The sequence below is a fragment of the Oncorhynchus masou genome, chromosome 3 (assembly GCF_036934945.1).
Source record: "Oncorhynchus masou masou isolate Uvic2021 chromosome 3, UVic_Omas_1.1, whole genome shotgun sequence".
Taxonomy (NCBI): domain Eukaryota; kingdom Metazoa; phylum Chordata; class Actinopteri; order Salmoniformes; family Salmonidae; genus Oncorhynchus; species Oncorhynchus masou.
The window spans coordinates 45,820,405-45,827,344 of NC_088214.1; the positions used below are offsets into that span (position 1 = coordinate 45,820,405).

A 6,940-nucleotide genomic window follows, 5' to 3' on the forward strand; every position below is an offset into this window, starting at 1 on the left:
AGTTTAAATTATATATGATTGGAGGATGGTCAGAATAACAGGAATTCCTGATTAATTAGGAAAAATTAGTGTGTGTGTGGACACGCGTACATCATGAGTAGCTTGATGATAACAAGTCACCATGTTGTCAGTGTTTATTCCATTGACCGTTGCACCCTTTTTGACCAGCAGCTCCACTACGTCCTTGTGCCCACCATCTACAGTCGTGGCCAAAAGTTGAGAATGACACAAATATTAATTTTCAGAAAGTCTGCTCCGTTCGTATGGTGGCAATTTGCATATACTCCAGAATGTTATGAAGACTGATCAGATGAATTGGAATTAATTGCAAAGTCCCCCTTTGCCATGCAAATGGACTGAATCCCCAACAAACATGTCCACTGCATTTCAGCTCTGCCACAAAAGGACCAGCTGACATCATGTCAGTGATTCTCTCGTTAACACAGGTGTGAGTGTTGACGAGGACAAGGCTGGAGATCATTCGGTCATGCTGATTGAGTTCGAATAACAGACTGGAAAGTTCAAAAGGAGGGTGGTGCTTGGAATCATTGTTCTTCCTCTGTCAAGCATGGTTACTTGCAATGAAATACGTGCCGTTGTCATTTGTTTTGTACAAAAAGGGCTTCACAGGCAAGGATATTGCTGCCAGTAAGATTGCACCTAAATCAACCATTTATCGGATCATCAAAAACTTCAAGGAGAGCGGTTCAATTGTTGTATAGAAAGCTTCAGGGCGCCCAAGAAAGTCCAGCAAGCACCAGGACCGTCTAAAGTTTATTCAGCTGCGGGATCGGGGCACCACCAGTACAGAGCGTGCTCAGAAATGGCAGCAGGCAGGTGTGAGTGCATCTGCACGCACAGTGAGGCAGAAAAAAAAAGCTTGTCCGGAGAAGACAAGGTGAGCGCTACCATCGGTCCTGTGTCATGCCAACAGTAAAGCATCCTGAGACCAGTCATGTGTGGGGTTGCTTCTCAGCCAAGGGAGTGGGCTCACTCACAATTTTGCCAAAGAACACAGCCATGAATAAAGAATGGTACCAACACATCCTACGAGATCAACTTCTCCCCACCATCCAGGGACAGTTTGGTGACAAACAATGCCTTTTCCAGCATGATGGAGCACCTTGCCATAAGGCAAATGTGATAAAGTGTTAGTAGAAATGTGAGGAAAAAAACTGCATGGATACCTTGTCAGAGTCGTGTGCATAGGTGGCAGGGAAGTCAGGCGCAGGAGAATCAAACTAAGTGTAATGGAGTTATTTAATAACAACAAACAAAACATAACTCCAACACTAAATGTAACAATAAAACAAAGTGGGTACGAGGACCCGTCGTGCACCAATACAAACAACACTGAATAACAAACAATCTCTGACAAAGACATGAGGGGAAACAGAGGGTTAAATACACAACAGGTAATGAATGAGATTGAAACCAGGTGTGTAAGAAGACAAAACCAATGGAAAATGAAATATGGATCAATGATGGCTAGAAGACCGGTGACGTCGACCGCCGAGCACCGTCCGAACAAGGAGAGGCTTCGACTTCAACAGAAGTCGTGACAATCAAGTGTTTCGACTGTGGAACAAACGAGATACAATGCAGTAGCTGATGATCCACCTTTGATATCTTTCTGTGTGCGTCTCAGACCCACAGGAAAAGTTATAATAAAGACATAGAACATAGCTCAAGTCACAGTTTGTCACAGTTCAAGCCTATAGGGATGGTTTCCCGGACACAGATTAACCCTAATCCTGGACTAAAAAGATTTTTCAACATATTCTCTGGGACATCGCCCCTAAGTGTTTTTTGTTTTGTTTTGTGTAGTGTTTGTGTTGTGTGTGTGTGTCTGTGTGTGTGGTGTGTTTATTTGACCTTCTTAGAGAGGGCAGGACAGGTCTTTGGTTGGCTTGTTGATGTTGAAAAAGTTTGACAACTACCAAGTGTCAGTGCTGCTCGGGCCGAGTACAGTGCATGTAGTCTTATGTTTCAGAGATCTCACTTTGTCATGTCAATGACGTGGAGAGCCTGCTTTCACAGAGCCAATGGAAAGAGGGCATCTTAGCTGACAATGTAAATGGCAAAGGTCACAATGGTTAATTCTCCATGCATCAGTCAACCTGCCATCCTAGAAGTAATTTGTGCTGACATGATTTATGATTTGTGTATGCCTGTCACGGTGTGCGTTACTGGTTGAAGGTAAGTCAGGTGCAGGAGAGCAGAGATGGGTGATAATAGGCGCACTTTATTCATATCCAATGAAAAGTAGCAATATACGCCCAAAGTACACAAAATGGTACAAAATAACCAACACACATGGGCCAAACACAGAACCGGTGCTAACCAGCCGAATACGGGCTACACGTAACAAACAAACAATTTCATACAAAGATGAGGGGGAACAGAGGAATAAATACATGATGTGTGATTGGGAATGAAAACCAGATGTGCAGGGAACAAGACAAAACAAATGGATTAATGAAAAATGGAGCGGCGATGGCCAGAAAGCCGGTGACGTCGACCGCCAAATGCCGCCCGACCCAAGTCGTGACAATGCCGGCTTTGGCCCAACCCATCGGTTTCTGGGACCAATCAGAAAGGTCAGAATGTGTTTGGATTCTAAAAGATTTTGGGAGGAAGCAAATCCAGCCTCATCATGGAGTGGGCGTGGTGTTCGCCTGAGCGATGTGGATGGGTAGCCAGGCAACCATTTGATGGCAAGTGCTGATAAAAAGAGAAAGATAGGAGGTGCCCTTCTCTCCTGCCCATCTTACCAGCAGATGTGAGGACTTGGTTACTCTGGACACTGTGTTGCTTTAAGACTTGGTGAAGTCCATCCTCCTTTCTTCTGTAACACCACTGACAAGAGAGACAAGAGATGATGAGAGGTGGAGAGAGTGACAAATGAAAGCAAATACACACGAGTGTGTAGACTAGGCAGAGGACACAAGGACAGCTCTCTCGTCCTTACACAGGAAAAATAGCTCGCTAGCTATGTAAATTAGTTAATACAGTAAAGACACTGATAACTATTAATCCGTAGTACAATGTTAGCTGGTTAGCTATATGATAGCATATTTTTTATTCTTCTACACTTTCTTTAAAAATTGGGATATGCACTTCTGAAATAAGAAGCATTTAGCTACCTTACAGTTAGCTTTTCAGTCAGTTGACGAAAAGTCAGTTGATGTTGTTACCAACATTTTTGGGTTGAACTGGCTGCTGCCGTACAGTACACACTTTTTGATTGCATGCTACCATTGGTCAAAAGTGAGAACTCAGCCCAAGGGGGCGAGAAGGGTCTGACAAGGGAGCATTTCCTGACAATGGGGCGTTCCCTGACGCCCCTTCTTTTTTCTTATTTTAGTCCCACGAACTACCCCGTACAGTAGGTGGGGGAAATACACCTTATAGGTTGGAGTCTGCCAATAAACCTCAATGAAGAAAAAAAAATGCCATATATTTTTCTGAGCCTTTGAAAGCCTTTCTGCATTGCCAACTGCCATTTAAAAACCAAAGAAGTAGAAAATGAAGTCCTTTATACTAAACACATCTCCTACCTGACTCCAGTGATCAACAGATCTAGTGCTCCGACATAATCAGAAGGTCAAATTTAGTTAGATAATCAATAAGATGTGCTATGTCTTACTTGTGTTTCGCATAATCATGCAGTAGTGCAGAAGTTTGCAGCGTATATAACCGGTGAAAAACTTACTGAATGAAGCCAGTCGAGCTGCAGGCTTGCTTTGCATGTAAGCCTATGAGACAAAATGACGTCCGTTATTTTTGTGCTATTATGTGTATAATCATCCATGTTTCCCACAATGTCATTCACATTTTATTCACAGTGAACCTCAACACCAGGTAAGGAAGGGAGAAGTAAATGGAAGAGAGGGAGAGAAAGGACATGCAAACTCAATTAATCTTTTCTTGAATCATATCTCCTTGCCTCCTTTTCAGCTGTATCGATCATGTAAGTTGGGAGCAGTAATACTGAGATGAAATATTTGTCTGCCAAACTTGCTCCCACCATTATGAAATGTAGTGTTGTTCATTATTTCGCTTTCTTCATCATCCCAGAAACGGATCAGTGGGGGAAGCTATGCTCTTCTAACCTACACAGTATAATGAACACGATGGGAGACAGAGAGCTGGTTTGAAGTGAAGGGCGAAGCAGGTGTTTATTGTAAAGGACCACAGGAGGAGGCAGGTGGCTGGGTCCAGGGGCAGGCAGAAGGTCATTCACAGGAGAGGCAGATGGCTGGGTCCAGGGGCAGGCAGAAGGTCATTCACAGGAGAGGCAGGTAGCTGGGTCCAGGGGCAGGCAGAAGGTCATACACAGGAGGAGGCAGGTAGCTGGGTCCAGGGGCAGGCAGAAGGTCATTCACAGGAGAGGCAGATGGCTGGGTCCAGGGGCAGGCAGAAGGTCATTCACAGGAGAGGCAGGTAGCTGGGTCCAGGGGCAGGCAGAAGGTCATACACAGGAGGAGGCAGGTAGCTGGGTCCAGGGGCAGGCAGAAGGTCATTCACAGGAGAGGCAGGTAGCTGGGTCCAGGGGCAGGCAGAAGGTCATACACAGGAGGAGGCAGGTAGCTGGATCCAGGGACAGGCAGAAGGTCATACACAGGAGGAGGCAGGTAGCTGGGTCCAGGGACAGGCAGAAGGTCATACACAGGAGGAGGCAGGTAGCTGGGTCCAGGGACAGGCAGAAGGTCATACACAGGAGGAGGCAGGTAGCTGGGTCCAGGGACAGGCAGAAGGTCATACACAGAGGGTCCAAAAAGACAACAGTACAGGCAGGGGAAAGCATAGTAACGTTGTCCGTGAGATCAGGCAATAGGTTGATAATAGGAAATACAGGCAGGGAATAGAGGCAGGGAAAGTACAGGCAGGGAATAGGCAAACGGCGTAGTTAGTGAGCAGGCAAAAACTATCATACAGGGAAGGAGTAAATTACGGGAAAAACAGAGCTCTGAAAGTGTGTCTGAAAGAAAAACAATACTTCACAATGATGGGGTGCAAAGAATCAAATCAAATCAAATTTATTCATATAGCCCTTCGTACATCAGCTGATATCTCAAAGTGCTGTACAGAAACCCAGCCTAAAACCCCAAACAGCAAGCAATACAGGTGTAGAAGCACGGTGGTTAGGAAAAACTCCCTAGAAAGGCCAAAACCTAGGAAGAAACCTAGAGAGGAACCAGGCTATGTGGGGTGGCCAGTCCTCTTCTGGCTGTGCCGGGTAGAGATTATAACAAAACATGGCCAAGATGTTCAAATGTTCATAAATGACCAGCATGGTCGAATAATAATAAGGCAGAACAGTTGAAACTGGAGCAGCAGCACGGCCAGGTGGACTAGGGACAGCAAGGAGTCATCATGTCAACTGAACTAAATAGTGTGTGATCAGAATTCATGTGAGTGGGATCTGGAGAGTGAGCTGCGTTCAGGGGATCTACATGTTTGAGAGTGTGAGTTGGAATCAGATGTTACTTACAATTCTCCCCACTGTCTATACATTTCAACACAAGATTTAAATAATTGTACACAATTCTAAAATTATTTAATTAAATTGATATGAAATAAATGTCTATTAGATTCAATCTTATTAAACTGAAGCGGAAAGACTGACATTCATTAAAATTGTGCTTATTTTGTTTCCCCCAGGTTACTCTGGGACTGGGAGAAGGGAGCACCTAATGGGATTCTACTCGGACAACCCTCATCCGGGATTCTGCAATCTATTTTGCATGACTGTGGATGGGTCCTGTGATTTACAAGCTCTCCGTCTCAAACGACCATAATTCCAATGGACATGGAGTGCAGGATATGAGTGGGTGTAATGGATGAAAACCCGTGTGGGGATGTGTACTATTTACTACAAGATGAAAATTAATTAATAGAAGGGGTGAGCAACCCAGTCCTGATTGTGGTAGTTCTGAGTGTCACGTTATTGACTTACACTGCTCTGCAGAGATTATCAACAAAACCTCTACCCAGAGACCCAGAAGCACATGTACGCTGTTCGGGGGTTTGTTGAAGCTGCTCCCGGCAAGCCCAGGTCGCATTACTACACTGATATGTCCTGTCCAGTGTGCTTACATTAGGCTGCACTGCCGGTAGAAACCAACTGTGGCCACCTCTTCTGTGGTTCCTGTATAGTTGCATACGGGAGGTCTGGGACTTGGCTTGGTGCTATTAACTGTCCCATCTGTAGACAAATGGCTACATTGCTTTTCCTGCTCTTCCAAGACCACGCCTCACTGCAGCAGGTCCAGGATGGGTAAGCTGAGCCAATACTCATCTTGTAGGATCTCAACGACTACAACCGGTGATTCTCTGGCCAGCCCAGATCGCTCATGGATTGCCTGTGGGACGTCCCCACTCTGCTGCGCCACGCCTTCGGGGAGATGTTCTCCGTGAGCGGCCCCTTCTGGATGTTCTGTATTCATATCCTGTGTCTGGTGGGGCCTCCCTGCTGGACTTCATCCCCAAGGCCCTGTTCAGCCTGCTAGGCTTCATGGTCGACTCCTTTGTCATCTTGCTCCTCTTCATCTTCGTCATGTACCACAAAGTGATGACTCAGAGACTGGCAGGTTGATGGACAGCCACAGGGCAGGAGTATGCAATCAATCCCATACCTCTTTATATCATGTCAGGTCAAAGACACTGTGAGGGTCAGTGCTCTTTTTCTATTGCTTTGGACTTCCATGGGGCCCCGATAACAGTCTTTTGTATTGCCTGTGGGGACTATGGCTTGACCTGAAAAAGGAACTTACACTACATGAACAAAAGTATGTGGACACCTGCTTGTTGTTAATCTCATTCCAAAATCATGGGCATTAATATGGAGTTGGTCCCCCATTGCTGCTATACCCGCCTCCATTCTTCTGGGAAGGCTTTCCACTAGATGTTGGAACATTGCTTCCATTCAGCCACA

General features: G+C 45.5%; 1 pseudogene; it reads left to right on the plus strand.

Moving 5' to 3' along the window:
* The first annotated feature begins 6,080 nt into the window (after positions 1-6,080).
* On the plus strand, positions 6,081-6,601 carry LOC135507442 (E3 ubiquitin-protein ligase RNF170-like; annotated as a pseudogene).
* Positions 6,602-6,940: the final 339 nt, after the last annotated feature.